At 38.6% G+C, this 24,521-nt stretch overlaps 1 long non-coding RNA gene across 2 annotated transcripts in view; it reads right to left on the bottom strand.

Moving 5' to 3' along the window:
* The window catches only part of LOC130707244 (uncharacterized), a 259,676-nt gene that overhangs the window by 155,362 nt on the left and 79,793 nt on the right, over positions 1–24,521 (bottom strand). For both annotated transcript variants that reach the window (XR_009007144.1, XR_009007143.1), the window contains exon 2: positions 15,022–15,289. This is a non-coding gene — a long non-coding RNA (uncharacterized LOC130707244). The remainder of the gene's footprint in view (positions 1–15,021; positions 15,290–24,521) is intronic.

Here is a 24,521-nt window from a genome sequence, read left to right as displayed (position 1 = left end):
TGCTCTTTGCCACAAAAAAGTGCTCTGAGCAGAAACTGGTCCAAGGACAGTGAAAGGGACACAAAACTGATATAACTCCAAGTAGCAGCCTTAAGAAGAATTGCCCAACTGTTCTGGTCTAGATCACTCTGCAGTCAAATATACACCTTTGAGCATGAGAATAACTTCATGTTGTTGTTTAAGTCATGAAGTTTTGGAGTATTTATGCAGTATTATTGTGGTAATAGCTGATTAATACAACACATACATTGGAATCAGCTGACCCAGAATTCTCCCACAATATATGATTTTTAAAAAATACTTAGGAAGTTAACCATCAATAATAAATTAGCTTTTTCTTTATATATTTCCTTATTCAGTTATAGATTTAGTATTAAAAATTGTCAACTGTGTAAAATGGAAATTTACACTAAGTAACCTATCTTTTATCTATTAGTATAACTGGTAAGATATGCAAGGATATACTACCGAGATGTTAAGAAATATAGAAACTATATTTGCTTCATATATCCTGATATAATCAGGTTCCAATAAACATTTTGATGAAAGCAAATTAATCACTAATGGACATTTTCTTTTGGCAAATTAGCACGATTAGATTTCAGATTAAATGAAATGTATTTGTGCTTAAGTACTTCATCAAAGCAAGATCACTGGTGGCATGGCTAAAGGGATATAATTCAAGTAAATCTCTTCACTATAGTCTCCCATTTCAGACATTTCTATTCTTTTTTTTTTTTTTTTTTTTGGATTTTCTTATTTATTTATTTATTTATTTATTTATTTTTGGCTGTGTTGGGTCTTCGGTTCGTGCGAGGGCTTTCTCCAGTTGCGGCAAGCGGGGGCCACTCTTCATCGCGGTGCGGGGACCGCTCTTCATCGCGGTGCGCGGGCCTTTCTCTATCGCGGCCCCTCCCGTCACGGGGCACAGGCTCCAGACGCGCAGGCTCAGCAATTGTGGCTCACGGGCCCAGCTGCTCCGTGGCATGTGGGATCTTCCCAGACCAGGGCTCGAACCCGTGTCCCCTGCATTAGCAGGCAGATTCTCAACCACTGCGCCACCAGGGAAGCCCCAGACATTTCTATTCTTAATTTTCATGTTTTCAGGCCCCAGGCAGAGCTTATAAAGCAATGTCACATATTTTTGTGAAATTTTCCTTATGAAATATTGAAGAAGTTTATAGGGAAAGCATCTGGCACATTCAGAAAACCTTATGATGTTTTTCTTTTAATCTGTGTCCCTCCATTGGTCCAGGTGGAAAACTGAAAATACTGTACAGTGACTATTAAGAAGATATTTATAAAAATATTGAGTCTCTTAAAGAAATGTAATTCAGTTTTAACTTTTCATAGGGTGTAAGTTTTTATTTTTCCTAATAAAGTGTTAGTTTATGAGATAAACATTGTTTACAAACTATGATGGAACATCTACTGAAGGTAATTTTCCTCTCATTGGACACTCCCTGCTATTCACAAAAGTTCACTGGAATAGGAAAAAATGCAAAATAATAAAGAAGAAAAAGAAGAAACAATGCTTATTAAGAAACACAAACCAAAAAAGGAATTTAATCTTTATGATAATTAGAAAAAAATACTTTAGGATAGATGTAATAAAGGCAGGCAAAGAGACACAGTATTCTACTTGTCTGGGATAGCTGAGAGTTAAAAATGACTGTGAAAAGACCAAAACACCCCCCTAAATAGCCACAAGATGAAGTGGAACAGAAACTGCTATTCATTCAATAAACATGAACCATACAGTACGTACTTGATTAGAAGCTTAAATAAATCAAGGGAGTGGAGATTACAGGTTGTAGTAAGTCTGAGAAACTTAAATAATGACTAGAGTAGAAAAACACATCAAGGAATCATGAGTTCTGCCCTGAGGGAAAGAGTAGTCATGAAAAATTCCAGAGGCAGGTCTCCAAAGTAAATTCATTGCATGTGTCCTTTGACTAAATTAGAGCCATGGAAACCTTTTTTTTTTTTTTTAAATATTACTGCACTGTAAAGCAATAGGCCTTGTGATCAGAAAGAAAACTTAAAGAAAGCAAGAAAATACAGTATTTGAGAAGGACTCAAATACTTTAAATACTTCAAAATGAAATCCATCTCCATAATCTTGATCAATTTTTGTTTTTCTTAAAAAGATAACATCCCTTAAGTAAAAAGGGAAAATACCAATGGCAGGTTGAACCTTGAAGAAGAAAAAAAGCATCCACTAGAGTCATATCTGCACATCCAAGGACAAACAATGAGACAAGGTTGAAGATGGTACTGGGCCCTGTGTCATCTTTATTTTGTGTGAACCTAACTGGGGCAATCCATCATTATGATCTTTAAAACAAACAAAATTAGAAGGCAGTACCTCTTTCCCATATATTACCCCAACTTCACACCCACACACACACCCAGAGTGAGACATGTCTAAAGGCAGATGATGTATCATTTCTGGAAAATGTTTAGAAACAACATACTTGAACTAAGGCTACAAGCTGGCTGCTATCCTAGCTCACACATCACTGCCCCCCACCCCTGACACACACACATAAAATCTTACTTTCCATTTAAGTTTTAATGGGACAATTTAAACAATGCCTACATAAGCATAATGGAGATCCCATCCACTCTCTGACAAACAGCAGATCAAGAGTCTTCATTTATGACCCTAACCCCAATCATCAGGCATCAAGGAGGCCTGTTCACAGAGACTGAGACCTATCCTCCTCTAGGCCTTCTACCTAGATTACCAGTGATAAAGGTGGGGGGGGGGAGTGTCTTTGCACATTAAGTAACAAGTTCCCGCAGAATTCCAATTCCACTAAGGTTCAAGGCAGACCCTCTCCCATCAATAAATAGCAAATCCCAGACTGTGTCTAGTTCAGGGAGATGCATCCCTTAGGCTTTCTAACCCTATGATACAATGTCAAGTTGGAGTCCATACACTGGGTCAAAGACCCACTTCCTCATTTCCTGTTGCCTCTGTCAATAGGGATCAAGAGGGAGCTTCAAACACCCAATTGTTCCTGCCCAAAACACTCAGCTTTGCTACCACTTTCTGCCTTGAATCAATGAGAATGAATCTCACTATAGCCTTTAGCCTTGTATATGTCAATCTTTAGACCCAGGTGTCTAGGTCCACCCTTATCTCCTACCTTGCAATCCCCACAAGGTTCTGCTAGCTCCTCATCTATTCTCTTCTCCCAACCCTCCTGTAATCCTATTACTAGACTTTTGAACTCCATTACTGGCATGGTCCCAAACATCACCAGCCCCTTCTCTGATTCTCTTTATTTTCTTACTCTAAAGGAAACCTGGCATTGCCCTGAACACACTGCTTGCTGCACAGCCCTCTCAAGTGACGGCTGATTTTCTCTCATAGCCCTTATGTCCCTGAGCACAGGAATGAGGTGGATATCCTCTCTGTTGCTCATTCCTTTCTCAGTTCCACTACCTAAAAACCTCCAGCTGTATATTTCATGGCATCAGATTATATTATCTCCTACCCCTCAATATTGCTTTATCTACAGATCTTCCACCAGGTTATTCACTCTTGTGTCTCAAAGACTTTCACTTCTGGCTCATTGTCCTCCTCTCCAGACTACTCCTTTCTTAATATTTGGAAATTTCAACATACATGTAGATAATCTTTTCAAGTCCCTAGCTTCTCAGTTCCCTGAACCCCTCTCCTCTAGTGATACTGTTTTCCACATTATTTTAGCCATCTGCTCCCACAGATTTTGTCATTATAACTTCAGCCTCTCCATAGCATTATTTCACATATTCTACTATTGGATAACCACCTCCTTTTATTCTTCTCACTCTACCTAGCATGCAAACTGCAACAATCCTTTGGCCCCACTAGGACTCCAGATTATTGGTCTTACCAACTTCCACTGTACCTCACCTTCTTGCTATTTCTCTCCCTTCTTTAACCAGCTTTACTCTCATAATCCTTAACTCTCCTGTCCTTCTCCTCCATCATTATAAATACTTGGAAAATTTCTAACCCTGGTTAAATCTAACCTTTCAACCACTACATGTATGCACCTCTGAAGCTGGATGTGGCTTTAAAAAACCACACAACTACCTTGATTGGTATCACTTTGAATTCATGATCACAAACCTCAAACAATCCCCTAATGCTCTCTTGCTATCATACTACACTTCTGTAGCCTGTTCATTTTCTACTCTTCTAGAAATTCATTTTACTTTTTCTCATTTCTCCTCAAACTTCCATCATCTCCTCCTGCATCGTCACTCTTTTTTTTTTTTTTTTTTTTTTTTTTTACACCTCACATATTTACTTTTTTTTTTTTTCTTTTTGGTGAGAACTCACATTTATTCTTTTTTTTTTTTTTTTTTTTCCAAAGGATTTTCTTATTTATTTATTTATTTATTTATTTGGCTGTGTTGGGTCTTCGGTTCGTGCGAGGGCTTTCTCCAGTTGCGGCAAGCGGGGGCCACTCTTCATCGCGGTGCGGGGACCGCTCTTCATCGCGGTGCGCGGGCCTTTCTCTATCGCGGCCCCTCCCGTCGCGGGGCACAGGCTCCAGACGCGCAGGCTCAGCAATTGTGGCTCACGGGCCCAGCTGCTCCGTGGCATGTGGGATCTTCCCAGACCAGGGCTCGAACCCGTGTCCCCTGCATTAGCAGGCAGATTCTCAACCACTGCGCCACCAGGGAAGCCCCATCCTCACTCTTGATTATGATTTTGCTTCCAACTTCACTATGAAAACTGAAGCAATTGGAGGACAACATTCACAAACTCCTACTACCACATCTACCCAATTGCCAGTCTTACATATGTCACCTGTTACCACAGCAGCTTCCTGACTTTCACAGACGAAGCAGCTCCCATAGTACACCAGTTCTCGAGGGCTAGTCTGGGAATCATTCTTGGTGACCCAGTCTAAAACCTGCTCCTCATGTCTTTCCAGATGCCATAATACAAACTTTCCAGCCATAAATTCCTTGTGCTTAAAATAACGAAAATACCTACGTTTATCTGCAGCTTAACTCTCACTGCTACATCAGTCAAAAGTCAACAAAATGCAGTAGAAAAAAATCTAATATGGTTGATAGGTTTTTTTTTTTTTAAGGAAATAAAGGAACATACCCAACAAAAAACAGATGAAGAAAAGATTTTTGAAATGGGAGATACTCCAGAAAACAGAAGAAAATTTTAGGCAAAACATCTTAAATAGGTAATTGGATCAAAAAGAAGAGATGCAAAAGAACAAAGGAGAGATGCTATTTCAAGTGAAGAAGCTATAAAAGGGAGCCAGAAAAGCTAAGGAGAAAACACCATTACAGAAGTAAAAAATAAATTGAAAGCAGCAAGACAATGAACTAATACTGGTGAAAATACAGTTGTAATGTGGAGGGAAGCTCAGGAAAATAACAGAGAAGTGAAGATAATAAACTTCTAAGGTAGTCAATACATAAAGCAGAGAATAGAATGTAAAAATTATTCACCAATATTTCTTTCCGAAAATAACACCTATATGTTAATGTTAAAAGGGCTAACTGTGCTCCATGAAAAAACAAAGCATTGTATTTACTAATGATATTATTAAATTTCCAAAACAAAGGAAGACTCTTATAAGTACCTGAGGAAAAGAATCAGATCCCCTACCAGTGTTAAATAAAATAAAATAATCTCAGACTTCACTTCAGCAACACTGAAGGCCAAAAAAGACAGAGGAACTACATCTACAGAGGGTTGAAGGAAAAGGAATGGGATCTAAACACTATATATCCATCCAGGCTGTACTGTCTGATGTGATAATACCTCAGGAATAAAAACACTAAAAGCTCTTCTTGAAAAAGCAATATACATGAATTCTTAATGGAGCCAACTGAAAGATGATCTGGAGTGCAGTAAAAAGAAAAAAGAGAAATACTTCCTAGATCATTTATAAAATAGATATCACTGCTACTGTAATCATACAAAGGTATCTTTAAAAAAGAAAATATAGGTTAATTTCACTTATCTAGTGATAGCCATTCCAGAAAGGCAGGGATGGATTAAAATTAAGAATTCTATTAATAATGTTCACCATATACTCATCTAAATAGATAGCAAAAATACATTTGATAAAATTTATTTATGTATAAAAATTGGTTTGAAATCAATCATTGATTCTTGATTTTTTTAAATTTCAATAAACATTTATAGTTATTTAATTAACATGGTAGCATATACGACCCAAAAGCCAGCATTATGCTTAATTTAAGACACCAGAAGCATAAATCTTAAAGTAAGCAGTAGGATGAAAAGATGCCTAACATCACCATGACAGCTTAACTTTGCACTGGAAAAAGTCAGGGAACAGAGCACTGGACTAAGATTTAGAAATACAGAAAAGAAAGGCAACGTCATTACTATTTACAGACTGTATGACTGTCTCTCTGGAAAACCTAAGGGAAGCAACTTTAAAAGTACTAGCAGGAAACAAAGTATTCAGCACAGAGCTGGATTCAAAATTAGTATACAAAAATCAAAAACTTTATATATTCTTATAAAACGTAGTGAAAAAAATATTTATAATAGAAACGAAAACTACAAAACACCCTGGGAAAACTGACCAGAAATACATTTTCCCTATAAGAAAAGAGTATAAAATTCCAATGAGGGCCATAAAAGACTTGAAAAATGAGTTTTATTTTATTTTGGGGTAGAAAGACTCAAGAGTTTAAAGGCATCATTTTTTATCAAATTAATCTATAAATTAGTGTTATAAAAATCAATATCCTCACTGTACTTTTAAAGTTGGGTCCAAAATTTGAGTAAAGGAAAGTGGAAGGTCTCTTAAATATTCAAATATATTAAAGCCACCATAATGAAAACATCCCAGGATCAGCACAGAAATAGACAGAATTAATAAAAGAAAAGACTCAAGTATATAGAAACATAGTATTTGATAAGGATGGTATTTCAAATCAGTGGAGAGAAAAATGGACTATTGAAAGAAGCAGGATGTACAATGAACCTGTCATTTGGAAAAGGATAGCAATTTGGAAAATAATTAAATTGAATCCATGACTTATATCTTGTTACAAAATAAATTCCAGAAGAATAAAAACTTACATATAAGGCACAAAGAGTAAATTCACAAATAAACTAAAGGAAACAATGGCAAATATGTGTCATAAACTTAGAATGCAGCAGGTTATTTCCAAGCATGACATGAAATCTAGAAGCAATAAAATAATGAACACATACGTTCACATGAAAATCTGAGACTTCTCCAAGGCAAAATATATCATAACAAAATGAAGAAGACAGAGTCGATCAGAGAAAAGTATGGACAATACACAGAAAAGACAAAAGTCTAACAGCCCTAATATATATTAATATATATAATATATTTATGTATCATATGTTAACATATTAATATATGATATATTAACATTATATAAAAGTCTGTATTTAAAAAGGCAAATAGAAACTGCTGATATAGGATTAACCAAGATGGCGGAGTAGAAGGATGTGCTCTCACTCCCTCTTGCGAGAGCACCAGAATCACAACTGGCTGCTGGACAATCATCGACAGGAAGATGCCGGACTTCACCAAGGAGGATACCCCACGTCCAAGGACAGAGGAGAAGCCACAGTGAGACGGTAGGAGGGGCGCAATCAGAGTAAAATCAAATCCCGTAACTGCTGGATAGGTGACTCACAGACTGGCGAACACTTATACCACAGAAGTCCACCCACTGGAGTGAAGGTTCTGAGCCCCATGTCAGGCTTCCCAACCTGGGGGCCCGGCAACGGGAGGAGGAATTCCTAGAGAATCAGACTTTGAAGCCTAGTGGGAATTGATTGCAGGACTTCGACAGGACTGGGGGAAACAGAGACCCCACTCTTGGAGGGCACACACAAAGTACTGTGCGCATCGGGACCCAGGGGAAGGAGCAGTGACTCTGGGGGAGACTGAACCAGACCTACCTGCTGGTGTTGGGGGGTCACCTGCAGAGGCGGGGGGTGGCTCTGTTTCACCGTGGGGACAAGGACACTGGCAGCAGAGGTTCTGGGAAGTGCTCCTTGGCGTGAGCCCTCCCAGAGTCTGCCATTAGGCCCACCAAGGAGCCCAGGTAGCCTCCAGTGTTGGGTTGCCTCAGGCAAAACAACCAACAGGGAGGGAACCCAGCCCCACCCATCAACAGTCAAGTGGATTAAAGTTTTATGGAGCTCTGACTGCCACAGCAACAGTCAGCTCTACCCACCACCAGAGTCTCCCATCAAGCCTCTTAGATAGCCTGAACCACCAGAGGGCAGACAGCAGAAGCAAGAAAAACTACAATCCTGCAGCCTGCGGACCAAAAACCACATTTACAGAAAGATAGACAAGATGAAAAGGCAGAGGGCTATATACCAGATGAAGGAAAAAGAAAAAACCCCAGAAAAACAACTAAATGAAGTGGAGATAGGCAACCTTCCAGAAAAAGAATTCAGAATAATGATAGTGAAGATGATCCAGGACCTCGGAATAAGAATGGAGGCAAAGATTGAGAAGATGCAAGAAATGATTAACAAAGACCTAGAAGAATTAAAGAACAAACTAACGGAGATGACCAATACAATAACTGAAATGAAAACTACACTAGAAGGAATCAATAGCAGAATAACTGAGGCAGAAGAATGGATAAGTGACCTGGAAAACAGAATGGTGGAATTCACTGCTGCAGAACAGAATAAAGAAAAAAGAATGAAAAGAAATGAAGACAGCCTAAGAGACCTCTGGGACAACATTAAATGCAACAACATTCACATTATAGGTGGCCCAGAAGGAGAAGAGAGAGAGAAAGGACCAGAGAAAATATTTGAAGAGATTATAGTCGAAAACTTCCCTAACATGGGAAAGGAAATAGCCACCCAAGTCCAGGAAGCGCAGAGAGTCCCATACAGGATAAAGCCAAGGAGAAACACGCCAAGACACATAGTAATCAAATTGGCAAAAATTAAAGACAAAGAAAAATTATTAAAAGCAGCAAGGGAAAAATGACAAATAACATACAAGGGAACTCCCATAAGGTTAACAGCTGATTTCTCAGCAGAAACTCTACAACCCAGAAGGGAGTGGCATGATATACTTAAAGTGATGAAAGGGAAGAACCTATAACCAAGATTACTCTACCTGGCAAGGATCTCATTAAGATGTGATGGAGAAATCAAAAGCCTTACAGACAAGCAAAAGTTAAGCGAATTCAGCACCACCAAACCAGCTCTACAACAAATGCTAAAGGAACTTTTCTAAGTGGGAAACACAAGAGAAGAGAAGGACCTACAAAAACAAACCCATAACAATTAAGAAAATGGTCATAGGAACATACATATTGATAATTACCTTAAACGTGAATGGATTACAATGCTCCAACCAAAAGACACAGGCTCGTTGAATCGATACAAAAACAAGACCCATATATATGCTGTGTACAAGAGACCCACTTTAGACCTAGGGACACATACAGACTGAAAGTGAGGGGATGGAGAAAGATATTACATGCAAATGAAAATCAAAAGAAAGCTGGAGTAGCTATACTCATATCAGATAAAATAGACTTTAAAATAAAGAATGTTACAAGAGACAAGGAAGGACACTACATAATGATCAAGGGATCAATCCAAGAAGAAGATATAACAATTATAAATATATATGCACCCAACATAGGAGCACCTCAATACATAAGGCAACTGCTAACAGCTATAAAAGAGGAAATTGACAGTAACACAATAATAGTGGGGGACTTTAACACCTCACTTACACCAATGGACAGATCATCCAAAATGAAAATAAATAAGGAAACAGAAGCTTTAAATGATACAATAGACCAGATAGATTTAATTGATATATATAGGACATTCCATCCAAAAACAGCAGATTACACGTTCTTCTCAAGTGCGCACGGAACATTCTCCAGGATAGATCACATCTTGGGTCACAAATCAAGCCTCAGTAAATTTAAGAAAATTGAAATCATATCAAGCATCTTTTCTGACCACAACGCTAGGAGATTAGAAATGAATTACAGGGAAAAAAACGTAAAAAACACAAACACATGGAGGCTAAACAATACGTTACTAAATAACCAAGAGATCACTGAAGAAATCAAAGAGGAAATCAAAAAATACCTAGAGACAAATGACAATGAAAACACGACGACCCAAAACTTATGGGATGCAGCAAAAGCAGTTCTAAGAGGGAAGTTGATAGAACGAAACAAGTTTATAGGAAGAAACAAGAAAAATCTCAAGTAAACAATCTAACCTTACACCTAAAGGAACTAGAGAAAGAAGAACAAACAAAACCCAAAGTTAGCAGAAGGAAAGAAATCATAAAGATCAGAGCGGAAATAAATGAAATAGAAACAAAGAAAACAATGGCAAAGATCAATAAAACTAAAAGCTGGTTCTTTGAGAAGATAAACAAAATTGACAAGCCATTAGCCATATTCATCAAGAAAAAGAGGGAGAGGACTCAAATCAATAAAATCAGAAATGAAAAAGGAGAAGTTACCACAGACACCGCAGAAATACAAACCATCCTAAGAGACTACTATAAGCAACCCTATGTCAATAAAATGGACAACCTGGAAGAAATGGACAAATTCTTAGAAAGGTATAACCTTCCAAGACTGAACCAGGAAGAAACAGAAAGTATGAACAGACCAATCACAAGTAATGAGATTGCAACTGTGATTAAAAATCTTCCAACAAACAAAAGTCCAGGACCAGATGGCTTCACAGGTGAATTCTATCAAACATTTAGAGAAGAGCTAACACCTATCCTTCTCAAACTCTTCCAAAAAATTGCAGAGGAAGGAACACTCCCAAACTCATTCTATGAGGCCACCATCACTCTGATACCAAAACCAGACAAAGACACTACAAAAAAAGAAAATTACAGACGAATACCACCGATGAACATAGATGCAAAAATCCTCAACAAAATACTAGCAAACAGAATCCAACAACACATTAAAAGGATCATACACCACGGTCAAGTGGGATTTATCCCAGGGATGCAAGGATTCTTCAATATACGCAAATCAATCGATGTGATACACCATATTAACAAATTGAAGAATAAAAACCATATGATCATCTCAATAGATGCAGAAAAAGCTTTCGACAAAATTCAACACCCATTTATGATAAAAACTCTCCAGAAAGTGGGCATAGAGGGAACCTACCTCAACATAATAAAGGCCATATATGACAAACCCACAGCAAATATCATTCTCCATGGTGAAAAACTGAAAGCATTTCCTCTAAGATCAGGAACGAGACAAGGATGTCCACTCTCACCACTATTATTCAACATAGTTCTGGAAGTCCTAGCCACGGCAATCAGAGAAGAAAAAGAAATAAAAGGAATACAAATTGGAAAAGAAGAAGTAAAACTGTCACTGTTTGCAGATGACATGATACTATACATAGAGAATCCTAAAGATGCCACCAGAAAACTACTAGAGGTAATCAATGAATTTGATAAAGTTGCAGGATACAAAATTAATGCACAGAAATCTCTTGCATTCCTATACACTAATGATGAAAAACCTGAAAGAGAAATTAAGGAAACACTCCCATTTACCATTGCAACAAAAAGAATAAAATACCTAGGAATAAATCTACCTAGGGAGACAAAAGACCTGTATGCACAAAACTATAAGACACTGATGAAAGAAATTAAAGATGATACCAACAGATGGAGAGATATACCATGTTCTTGGATTGGAAGAATCAACATTGTGAAAATGACTATAGTACCCAAAGCAATCTACAGATTCAATGCAATCCCTATCAAATTACCAATGGCATTTTTTATGGAGCTAGAACAAATCATCTTAAAATTTGTATGGAGACACAAAAGACTCCGAATAGCCAAAGCAGTCTTGAGGGAAAAAAACAGAGCTGGAGGAATCAGACTCCCTGACTTCAGACTATACTACAAAGCTACAGTAATCAAGACAATATGGTACTGGCACAAAAACAGAAACATAGATCAATGGAACAAGATAGAAAGCCCAGAGATAAACCCACGCACCTATGGTCAACTAATCTATGACAAAGGAGGCAAAGATATACAATGGAGAAAAGACAGTCTCTTCAATAAGTGGTGCTGGGAAAACTGGACAGCTACATGTAAAAGAATGAAATGAGAATACTCCCTAACACCATACACAAAAATAAACTCAAAATGGATTAGAGACCTAAATGTAAGACTGGACACTATAAAACTCTTAGAGGAAAACATAGGAAGAACAGTCTTTGACATAAATCACAGCAAGATCTTTTTTGATCCACCTCCTAGAGTAAGCAAAATAAAAACAAAAATAAACAAATGGGACCTAACGAAACTTCAAAGCTTTTGCACAGCAAAGGAAACCATAAACAAGACGAAAAGACAACCCTCAGAATGGGAGAAAATATTTGCAAACAAATCAACGGACAAAGGATTAATCTCCAAAATATATAAACAGCTCATTCAGCTCAATATTAAAGAAACAAACACCCCAATCCAAAAATGGGCAGAAGACCCAAATAGACATTTCTCCAAAGAAGACATACAGACGGCCACGAAGCACATGAAAAGATGCTCAGCATCACTAATTATTAGAGAAATGCTAATCAAAACTACAATGAGGTATCACCTCACACCAGTCAGAATGGGCATCATCAGAAAATCTACAAACAACAAATGCTGGAGAGGGTGTGGAGAAAAGGGAACCCTCTTGCACTGTTGGTGGGAATGTAAATTGATACAGCCACTATGGAGAACAATATGGAGGTTCCTTAAAAAACTAAAAATAGAATTACCATATGACCCAGCAATCCCACTACTGGGCATATACCCAGAGAAAACCGTAATTCAAAAAGACACATGCACCCCAATGTTCATTGCAGCACTATTTACAATAGCCAGGTCATGGAAGCAACCTAAATGCCCATCAACAGACGAATGGATAAAGAAGTTGTGGTACATATATACAATGGAATATTACTCAGCCATGAAAAGGAACAAAATTGGGTCATTTGTAGAGATGTGGATGGATCTAGAGACTGTCATACAGAGTGAAGTAAGTCAGAAAGAGAAAAACAAATATCGTATATTAACGCATGTATGTGGAACCTAGAAAAATGGTACAGATGAGCCGGTTTGCAGGGCAGAAGTTGAGACACAGATGTAGAGAACGGACATATGGACACCAAGGGGGGAAAACTGCAGTGGGGTGGGGATGGTGGTGTGCTGAATTGGGCGATTGGGATTGACATGTATACACTGATGTGTATAAAATTGATGACTAATAAGAACCTGCAGTAGAAAAAAACAAATAAACAAAACAACTAATACTAAACTTTCATTGGGTTATTTGTATGGAAATATGTTAATATAAATGTTTCAGATATTACATGAAATTTCTAAAAATCTTAAAAAAAAAAAAAAAGGCAAATAACCCAACAGGAAAAAAATACATATGAACAGGAAACTCACAGAAGAAATTCTGCGGGCCAATAAACTTATAAAGAGAAGCTAAACCTAACAAAGAAATTTAAATTAAAACAGAATTAACAAAGATTAATAAAGACCAACGACAGATACTAGTCAGTATTAATGAGTGTCTAGACAGGTGTAGCTTAATACAACTTTATTTGGCAGGGCAATCAATAACATATCAATTGGCAGAATATTTACTGACAATCTACTAAAACTCTAAAAGTTCAGAATCTTTGATCTAGCAATGCCACATGTACTAATTTAGAGTACAGAAAGAAGAGGAGTGGGGGAATGAGAATGGAGAGATACGGGGAAGAGGAATAAGGACAGTAGAATGAAGGGAAGAGGAAGAAGGGAAGGAAAAGGGGAGGAAGCCAGAGGAGTGGGGAGAGGAGGAGGAGGAGGGAGAGAGTCCTATAAAAAATAAAAAATAAACTCTGGAAGAATATAAAGAATATACACAAACTGTTAGTGACAGTTACTTCTGGAGGATGAGGAAATTTCACCTTACTATTAAATATTTGTGTAGCACTTAATTTTTTATTAAGAAGAAAATATTATTTTTGAAATCAAATATTTCAAAAGTAAAATGAAATTGCAAGCAAGCTTAGAAAGACAGCATTTCCTCTCCATTGATTTCATTGCTAAGTTTTTCCTGCCAAGTGTATATCTAGAGCTCCCATAGATAAAATTTCTGATTTCCATCCCAGTTGTGACCATCCCATCCCCTCTGTTCATGCACTATAAAAATAGAGGAGAATGCAATGGTCTCCATCAAAGCTTTACCCCTTAACACCCAACACTGACACAATCTATTTCCCCACAGTGCTCAGATTGTTGATTTTACAAACCATTAGACAAGAAATGATGTAAAGCTAGCAATGAGTTATATAAATAATGATCTGAAAGGAATGAAAATGATTGTACTTTGCCAAGTCAGCAATCTAAGAATTCTGTTGGGGAAGGAACAGAAAGTTGTTTACATCAAGATACTTTGAGATGTTTCCAATAAAACTAAAAATCAAAGAAGTTACTTGGACAGTCCTGCTCCTTAATTAACACTTTGGAAATGTCTTATCAGCAAAAGGTCTCCTAGGAATTGGTATCCTAGCTCAGTGAAGAGGAGGATTTTGACCTTTTGACTTAAAATTTTTTGAATCTTTCCTAGCATTGATTCAGTCAAGTACCCAAAAAATCCAATTTAGTATTGACTTCTACATAATAAACAATATAGTAAATGGATTTATACATATTAATTTTTATGCCTCTACATATTTATATTTTCATAGCCTAGGCAATGATAAAAATGATGAAAGGAACTTGGAAAAAATAGTTTAGTAACCAATTCTCCCAATCAATACACAAATTATTTCAAAGACAGAGAGTCAAAGTTCTCTGAGGATTTAATTTTCTTCCCACTGAAAAGCATAGAGATGACTCAAAGAAACTGAAGTCAACATCAACCCATTTTCTGTAATTTGGATATAGTTTAGGGGTGTGTGTATTGAATACAGACCTTGGATGGTCCTCTGTGTCCTCCGTGAAGAAAAGCAACAGCTTGCTTCTCTATATCGTTCTCATCTTCTGGGTGACATCTCTTATAGTTGCTAGATAGCTGTACTTCACAGTCATTTTAATTCAAACCTCACTTATGCGTTTAGAGTAAAGTAGTCCTTGTCTTTTGTAGTCTGTTTCTAGTTTAGCCTTCAAGTTGAAGTATGTGATCATCTTAAGACAGATCCAAAATTACGACACTCTGTGAGTAAAACTCCACCATGGCTGACCTGGGAAAGAAAGAAATTTTGGTACCAGGTGTTCAAGGGTTAAGATTAGAGGCAGATCATGGCTGAGTATCCATAGAGAATGTACAAAAGAGGAAAGATGGTAATTCATAAGACGTCTTGATCTCCTTCAATTTAGGACAAAAAGGAAGCTCATACTTTGATAGACATTATCACTGCTCACTAATATCCAGGTCTTCCTCCTGGACACATAATACTGCACCTCCAGGCACACTTGTGATTTGGCAGGGTCTAATAACTAATTCTGGTCAATGTTATGACTGGAAGTGCTGCATGCCTCTTCAGGGCAGCAATATTCAATTACTGGCATGAGACCCTCCAGAGCTCTCTACCTGCTGTGCTGACCAGATAAACACTTTATGAAATGAAACTGTCGTGAAATGGTAGTACATTCTTCATCTTGGGACCACAGATGACTGTGAAGAGTAGAGGTCTACTGCCGGACCTCATTGGGTGTATTCTTGGTTTTAAGCCATTGAGATTTGAGGGATCTGTTACAGCTGCATAACCCAACCTGTCTTGAAAAATGCATATACTTAATCAATTATCATGGTAAAAAATGAAAGATCTTTTTGATGTCATCATTATAACCCACAAAGATGAGTTGGGGGCGAAGTATTATCATTTCAAATCTAGAATAAAGTTCATGACATAGTTGGCTACACACATAAATGAGCACATATATAAATTGGTGGATAAAAAGATCTTTATAGATAATTTACATAAACTAATAATTGGTTTTTTTCAATTTGCCTTTTATTTCCAAATACTTTGGTTTACTTTTTTTAATGAATAATATTCCAAGGAGAGAGAAGGTGGAGCTAAAAATATAAATTCATCCTCATGTGGTTAACAGCATGTATATAGGTAAGAAGAGTGCTTTCTCTCTGTTTTAGTAATGGGAAGGAGATATTGTTGAATCAACAATGACATGTTTATAAGCCACAGATGTACCACATAACATGCGGATACATGTTTAGCCTGAGACAGTTCTGTTCTAGTGAGACAATTAGCTAGCTTACTGGATATTTTATATTTGCTTAATACAGGTACCTTATCTCTCCTTTCACCCTGCTCTTACCCCACAGGCTCTCATGCATTTTGTGTTCAGCCAACAGGGATGCTCAGGCAGAAAATAAAGAGAGAAGAGAATATGGTCAGGGTATTACGCCCTTAATTCTCTCCTTGGAAAATCACCTCAACCTGGCTGTGTCCCTCAAAAGAAAGTCATTGGTTCTCTCAAGGAAGTATGCCCTACTCTCATCCTTCTGGCTTCCACTAACATCTCCCCTTGTAGCTTCCAGCCTAGGGGTGGTAACAGCTCCACTATTCCCAGCTCCAGGTTGCTGCGCTACCCTTGACATCTTACAGAATTCTACAACAGATCAGACTTAATAAAAGAAATGCTTAGGCATTGGCTCTCACTGGCTATTGAAATGGGGGAGAGAGAATTTATCATTATTCTTTCCATTGAATCACAACACTTGATTTTAAAAACAGAAGTATAACATAATATATTGTTTATAACAGAATCCAATTTGTTATTTTACTAGGGCTATCAGTTCACGTTTATACAGTATAATAAAATACTTTTGTAAAGAATCTGCACATAAAAAGAGCAATCAACTAGATAGGAGAACAAAACAACTTTTGCAACAAAACCAGTCGACAAAAAAGACCCACATATCCCTAAACACAGCAGGTAACAATAAATTAACAGCATCCACAAGATGTACATAGTGTCAGTGTCTGTGTGGAAGAAGACAGAGAGAAGAAATGGGGTGTCTGGTGGATCTGAAAAATGAAAGAGCAAAATAGTGCACAGGTATTCACTGAGAAACAAGACCAGCCAATTTGAAAACAGCAGCCAAAACTGTAAAGCATTTTGCCCAACTCAATAGTAGATGATTGCAAGGGACCCACAGTAAAGTCTGAAAAAGACTGAAGCAGTGTGGGTCACATGAACTGTCAAGACCAAACAGCCAGAATTTCCTTTCGAGAGAGCACCCCACAATGGGGAGAAACTTCTTAGAATGAAATAAAAATTCAGGAAAAATTTGGACAATATAGAAAAATGAAAGACAGGGCCCAGGTAAATAGGGAAGGGGAAAGAGAGCCAGGAAATCTCAAAAAGTAAGTGAACATATGCTCTAATGCTTCAAAAAATATAAAAACTGAAGTGGGAGCACTAAAAATTAAGAAAACTACCTTGAGCAATAGAGCCATAACTTCTAAAAATTTAGGAAAACTAGTTTCACATAAATATGAGCAACAGAAAAGGACCTACGTCAAATCCAATACAAAGTTATAGGAGGAAAAAAGAGAAAAAATATATACTACCCCTCTGGACACTGAAAACATACTAGAAAGACATAAGCACAAAACAGATCTAATCATGACCTCCCAGATCAAATGAAGCTGTTAAGAAAACTATATAACTTAAAAGAACAACATAAATCAGAATTATAACTCAGAGTGTTAAGAGTTGATACACCTAAACTGAGCTGTCAGGCCATTTACACTGAACTCACCATCACCCTGGCTCTGTACCCACCTGTCACCCACCCACCACCACCTTCCTTCCACTGATTTATGAGGGAAGGTGAGAACAACGGGGACATGGCATTGCTGTCAGGTCAGGAGGCTCCAAGGGCTCCAGCATAAGCCTACAGCAGAGCATGCAGGAAGGAGATCTTGGGAGAACCTGACCATCTTCCCTGGAACCAGGGGGTCACAGAGCTCGGTTTACCCCTCACACCTGAAGACGTCAGCTGGCCCTCACTGAGAGTGAGAAGAGCCCCTGATGGGCGCAGGCACACATCCACCAATGGCAGGTAAGAACACTGCCTGCAGGGGACCAGTTCTACCAGAAGGAGGTGGCAGTGGACCACCAGGGGCTGGACCTGAGGGTGAACCTAAAAGCATCAGCATGAAGAACATCACCTGCACCAAGGAAGCGCAGATGGAAGATTCCCTTCGGTGAAGCTTCCTAAGAACTCACCAGGGTGGCCTGTGAGAGGAAGAGCACTGAGCAGCTGCTGTGAGGAACACCAACACCAACCCGGTCAGTTTAGACTCGCATGTCCCATTCCCCCTCTGTCCTCCTCCCCACCCTCATGCCGGAAGAAGCAGAAACAACCTCAAGGACAGGGATAAAGATGTGGAAAGCCCAGGAGGGGTAATCATTGGTCAAACTGTGCACCCCTGGCCTACTATAGGTTTCACAGGAGCAAGCTGTGAAAGGGGAAAGTTTTTAATTGAGTGAGAGATGGACGTTGCATTTAGACAAGACTGAACTTTCTAATGTCTGAAAATGAGACTGTCTCCAATGCCTGAATATGACCAGAAAACGATGAGATCTGTCCTAGATAATTTCCGGGGGTGGATACGGGAGATCAGACAGAAAGGGCTGATCGAGGGCAAGGTGAAAATAAATAATGAAATAAAGTTGCTCCTGCTGGTATCCTACCAATGAATTGGTTGCATGGTAACATTTCTGGATCTAGCACAGAAGAGCTACACTCTCTGGGACTCCTGACGAAATAAAATTAACAGATGGTGAGGACTGACTGTGCCCACACTCAGTGCGGGCCCTTAGTCCTTACAACCTAATGATTCAGTACGGATTCATACATTCTAAATCTCACAGGTAAGGAAACTGAGACTCAGCAATTTTATGTAAACCCCCCAAGGATGAAGCTGATAATAAGGATGGCTAGGACATTTGCTGAGTAGGCTGCACCAGCTCTGTGCTGAGTTTTACACACGTTTCTCATTTAATCCCAAAAACACCTTACGGGGTAGGTTTTATTTTTATGCCCAGGTCAGGAAGTCACACTCAGGTCTTTGGTGCCTCGTCCTGCTTCACTACCTTGGGCAGTTGGGTGCTTTAGGAAGCCAAAGAAAAGCTTAGTGCAGTGTATCTTTTAGTGAGGAAAAGGTCCCATTGGCACCCTCAGAGCCAAAGAAAATGTGTTCTAGATTTAGTGCCCACTTTTCTTTTCATGTCAGAAGCAGGTAGTTGCAACAAAATTACAGAATAGAGTAGATTTTACTCACTATCCATTTGTATCCCAAAATTACTTGATTCATACCAATAGTTGCTGGGCTGTTTTAAAAATACTCATTTTCTCTATTTAAAGCTGTCAGACACAAACTCTTGGGTTGCAGCCTGACGTAAAATTAACTACCAAGCATATTTCTACTGCCAAGAATAAAAACTCAGAACCATAAAATGTAGACGGCTTACTGTGCCAGAGTGAACGTTACAGTTAGCATGATTGGTTCTCTTCCTGAGGAAGAGCACGATATTAGGTTCGGGACATACCGCTCAGTGCCAGGCAGTCACAGAGAAATATACTTCCCGGAGTCACTGAAACTGTACTAGGCTGGAGAGGAAAGACAGATAATCATAGTACACAAATACACAAATGACACAAGTCAGAAGGACAATGGGGCAGACAGGAAGATGATAATCCTGGTTTCCTTGGGGCAGTATAGAATGTGGCATTTGTAAATCTTAGTTATGATGGTACTGAAATCTACAAAGACACCCTCAGTCATCACCTTGGCCCTTTTTTATTTTTAGCTACAAAGTGAGGTTACATTCTGCTCGGTTTCAGTAAGAAATGGATTTTGTTTTGTATTTTCTAGGCTCTGTTTTAATTAAGAAATTCTATGACAAAGAGACTTAAGTTAATTTCTAGAAATCAATTTTATAACCAAAATCTCTAAGCCCTCCACCCTTTGGCCGAGCTTGTTTTCAGTAAAAATGTATTCTGTAACCAACATCTTTTGTTCCTTTGTTGTGTCAGGATTTGTTTTCTGGGTTCTTAGTATATAAGACATAGATAAATTCTATGACTCTTGCTGTCCTAGAATTGGTTTTCAAGGTGGACAATGAAAAACGGAGAATTACAAAAGGACCTATAGGAGCCAAGAAACTTTGTCAGATTTCTTAAACACTTCTAACTTCTTGGAGTTTCATGTTATTATCTCCTTTCTTTCTCCCTTGTCATGATTAGTTGTTAAAAAAGATTCTGTGTTGTCTTTAGGTACAGAAAGCAAAGGAGTTCTCAAAGGGCTGCATCTGAATCCTCAGCCAGAATCATGGAAAGAGGAAAAACACACGTACACACACAAAAGAAGTATGCAGTAGCATCATTAAACAAGGAAGGATTCCAGGTTGAGGTAAAGAGGAAGACCTTCAAGAAAGAACACCAGAGCCCTGGGAGGATATTTGGGCCAGGCTGAAGTGAGTGGGGAGAATGCTGCACCACAGCAGTTACAGGTGCATGATCCAAAGGACGCCAACAGGTTTGCATTTAGGTAAAGCGCCATGCCACAGCAAGCATACCTAACCCAGCAAGGTCATGTCACACAAAAATCTTTCTTTCTCCATTTTAAAGGAGATATGGCCAGACCACCTCTCCCTACTAAGACAGTTGGTAGAGAGTATCGTAGCATTTATTCTTCTCTGGTATTGTGGGCCTATCAAGCCAAACTACAAAGCCCCCTTAAACTAAAGAGATAAAGTAATTCTCCACAACTTGGTGTGTTGCACAGTCTCAAAATCAAAAGACCGTGGATACCAGAATTGGAAAGTGGATAGGAGAAATTACAACTGACTGAATCCTCATATAGAGAAGTTCCCCCTAAAGGAAACTTTCTTTAATAGCCCTCCCAAGAACAAGCCTCCAAGGAGAAAAGGAAAAAAAAGATTTGTGTACTTTGCACATATTTGGATATTCATATTTGGAACATCTTTTGAAAACCTCAACAAAATGGCCACAGAAACCTGGATAAACACTGGCAATTTTTAAAGTAACGACTGCTCCCTTCCAAACCAATTTCAGAAGCAACAAAGAGTATAGTACTGCAAGGAGTAATTGAGCAGTCCATAAAAACAATTCTGCTTTATGAAAGTGGGTGATACTCATGTATTACAAGAAACAGGAAACATTCTCTGTTTCTGAAGCATTTATAGTCATATGTTAGTATTTATATTAACCTGGATTATTCCCTCTTTAATTTTAGGGAATATAGTGCTATCTAAAGTTAGGTCTCTTTTCTTCTTTGCTATTTTTCTTATTTCACATGTGTTTTTGGGTCAACATTAATCGTGCAGCACAGAAACACACATGCTGGTAATTATATTTTCCTTAAGATGCATTTCTTCTCTGTTGTGGATTAATTCTTATGATCTTTCCCATGAAAGCCAAGCAAATCAGATTTATGTTCATGGAACTATAACAAGAATTTTGGAAATGTTTGTAATGGATCCCACATGTTCTGTTTGCTTAGACTCATAAAGCTGGAAGGGAATTTCAAGAGATCATGTGGGGATTTTAGAAACTGAATTTTATATGATCAGATATCATTTACTAATTTTCCAGAAGGACAGATTTCTAAACAAATGGGTAGTTTCTCTTAGGCCCCTGGAGTTCTCACTTGTAAGACTGAACCCACTTTTGTGTAAGAGAATACACTGTTTACAGATAAGGGGAATTCTGATGTCACCCTTGTGAAGACAGCAGAAGGCAAGTGGCAGACACCACAGAACACCTTAAACAATTCTGGTATCAAGAGAGACAGATGACACCAGAATTCCAACCAATTAAAAGCATAAAAACATCTATGAAGCATGTATAAGTAGTCATTATTATTTCCTAAATGTACTAGTGATGCAATATGCAATATAATGTATGTTGAATGTCTGCTTTCCACATGTTGAATCTACAAGGGATAATCCTGCTCAATTACTCTTCAATCAGGAAACTTTTATTATTTGGTGTCCCAAATATCGTTTGCCTTGAGGAAACTGAAAAAGTTTAGTCATTTTGGCCAGCCCCCTGCTGCTCAGGCATCCATATTTAAATCATCCAAAACAGGTGGTTGCTTATCTAGTTTTTAAACCCTTTCAAAAACAGGGATCTCAAAACCTCATTACAAAAAAAAAAAAAAAAAAACCTCATTACACCAAAATGCTTCCTACAAGTAAATTTGCTCTTTGGGTTACTACCAAACTCACTATAATGAGTAGACCTTATCATGGCAGCAGATAGACTTTGTAAGTTGGTAAAGAATTACTAATGCATGGTAGGGAGCAAAGAGACAGCTGTAGGAAATAAAGAGGAAGACTGGGACTAGCTCCTGAGCACATGGTGCACGGTGGCAGTTTTCAAACTGTGGCCTGTATCAGAATCACCTGGAGGGCTCATTAAACAGATTGTTGGACCCAGAGCTTCTAATTCAATAAGTCTGGTGTAATGTAATGCCTGAAAATTTGCATTTCTAAAAATTTCCCAGTGAGGCTGACGCTGCTGGTCCAGGGACCACACTTTGAGAACCACTGGCCTAAAGTATTTGCTCCTGCAAAAGCCCTAGCTTCCTGAGATAACAGGAATGCATACAATATAAAGACAGAAAAGTCTTAGGAAGAAAAAGTTTGCTTCCATTTCTCCTAGAAACATTTTTTCACATACCATAAGGATTAGATCTGCAACCGTTTGTCTCCCTAATGATGGAGTTAACTGCTCTGATCCAAAAAGACCCTAAATGGTTACTGCTCAGCCTGGAGTGTTACCTCCCTAGGTATTTACATTTCAAAGAGGCATGAGCTCCAAAACTTGGAGACATCTCTTGGTGGCAAAGGCCACATGGCATTCTGGCTCCTGGAGAGATTTTATTTATAAACCGAAGGGCTGAAGTAAAGATTCAGGCCCATTACGTTTCCAGGGAGACATTTTCAGGAGGGGAGAGGTACAGCTGTCTCCTTCCCATTTTAAGCAGAGAAAAATCATTTTCCTTGTCTCTCACCTATGGAGTGTTCAGCAGCTCAAGTAGGACATTTGTCCTGACTTCTTTTCTTTTTAACATCACTTTTTATTTTATTTTATTTATTTTTTGGCCATGTTGGGTCTTCGTTGCTGCATGCGGGCTTTCTCTAGTTGCAGCGAGCAGGGGCTAATCTTCGTTGCGGTGTGTGGGCTTCTAATTGCGGTGGCTTCTCTTGTTGCGAGCACGGGCTCTAGGTGCGTGGGCTTCAGAAACTGCAGCACGCGGACTCAGTAGTTGTGGCTCACAGGCTCTAGAGCGCAGGCTCAATAGTTGTGGCGCACGGGTCTTAGCTGCTCCGCGGCCTGTGGGATCTTCCCGGACCAGGGATCAAACCCGTGTCCTCTGCATGGGCAGGCGGATTCTTAACCACTGCGCCACCAGGGAACCCCCTCGTCCTGACTTTTATCACATCACCCTAGAGGTGAGTTCTGGGGCAAAAGGGGTTGATGTGCTTAAGAAACCTCTCTTACCCACAATACTTTACGTATGCATTTAGGATAAAATTTATAAAAACAAATATTAAAATCCAACAGCATCCCAACCCTAAATCAGCTCTACTGTGATTAGGATACCCAGCAACTCCTGATAAAGATCAAGACTGCACCCAACTGATTCTGTAAAAGGAATATTAACAAATTTTATCCAAATGATTTCTTCCTGGTAGAAAAAATAACCCCATATGTTACAGTGTATTGCCTTTCAGGCCATTAACCAGTTTCCAATCTAACTTACAAATCTCATTCTAAGATTCTCTTACTGAATTTCCTATAAATGTCCAGTTTCTGTACATGTCCAGTGCTACTGTAATCAGCCTTTCATCTTACTGGTTCCTTCATTATTTGATAAGCTAAGTGATATTGTTGACAGGTTGTTTATACTTGTATGAGTTATACTTTTAACTCTGAAAATTTTATTTACAGGAGGGTCCAGTAGTCATCACTCCAAAAAATCCTGTAGCAACTGGGCTTGCCCCTGGTCTGTGCTGCTACTGCATCTCTACTACCTACTCATGGAAGTACTGACTCTTCTCTTAACAAAAAAGGACTCAGTTTACTTGGGCAGGCACAATCATTCCTCACCTAACATCATGTTCACTCTACCCTGATTGAAATGCGGAAAAATGTTAGCCCTTATATCTGCTCTTCCTTTGACAAAAGGTCCTCCTAGAGCTTTTAAGTAGCACAATTCCAGGCATCCACGGACATTCACATAACCCCCATTTAAATGATGACCTCTGGAGTTGTGCAATATGGGTAGCTCTTGATCAGCCCCACTGAGTCTTGTCTTGGGAGGTAAAGATGGATCATTAAAACATTATTTATAGGGCTTCCCTGGTGGCACAGTGGTTGAGAATCTGCCTGCCAATGCAGGGGAC

Source organism: Balaenoptera acutorostrata, chromosome 2, assembly GCF_949987535.1.
Source record: "Balaenoptera acutorostrata chromosome 2, mBalAcu1.1, whole genome shotgun sequence".
Classification (NCBI taxonomy): Eukaryota; Metazoa; Chordata; class Mammalia; order Artiodactyla; family Balaenopteridae; genus Balaenoptera; species Balaenoptera acutorostrata.
This window is presented reverse-complemented; position numbering and strand designations above follow the sequence as displayed.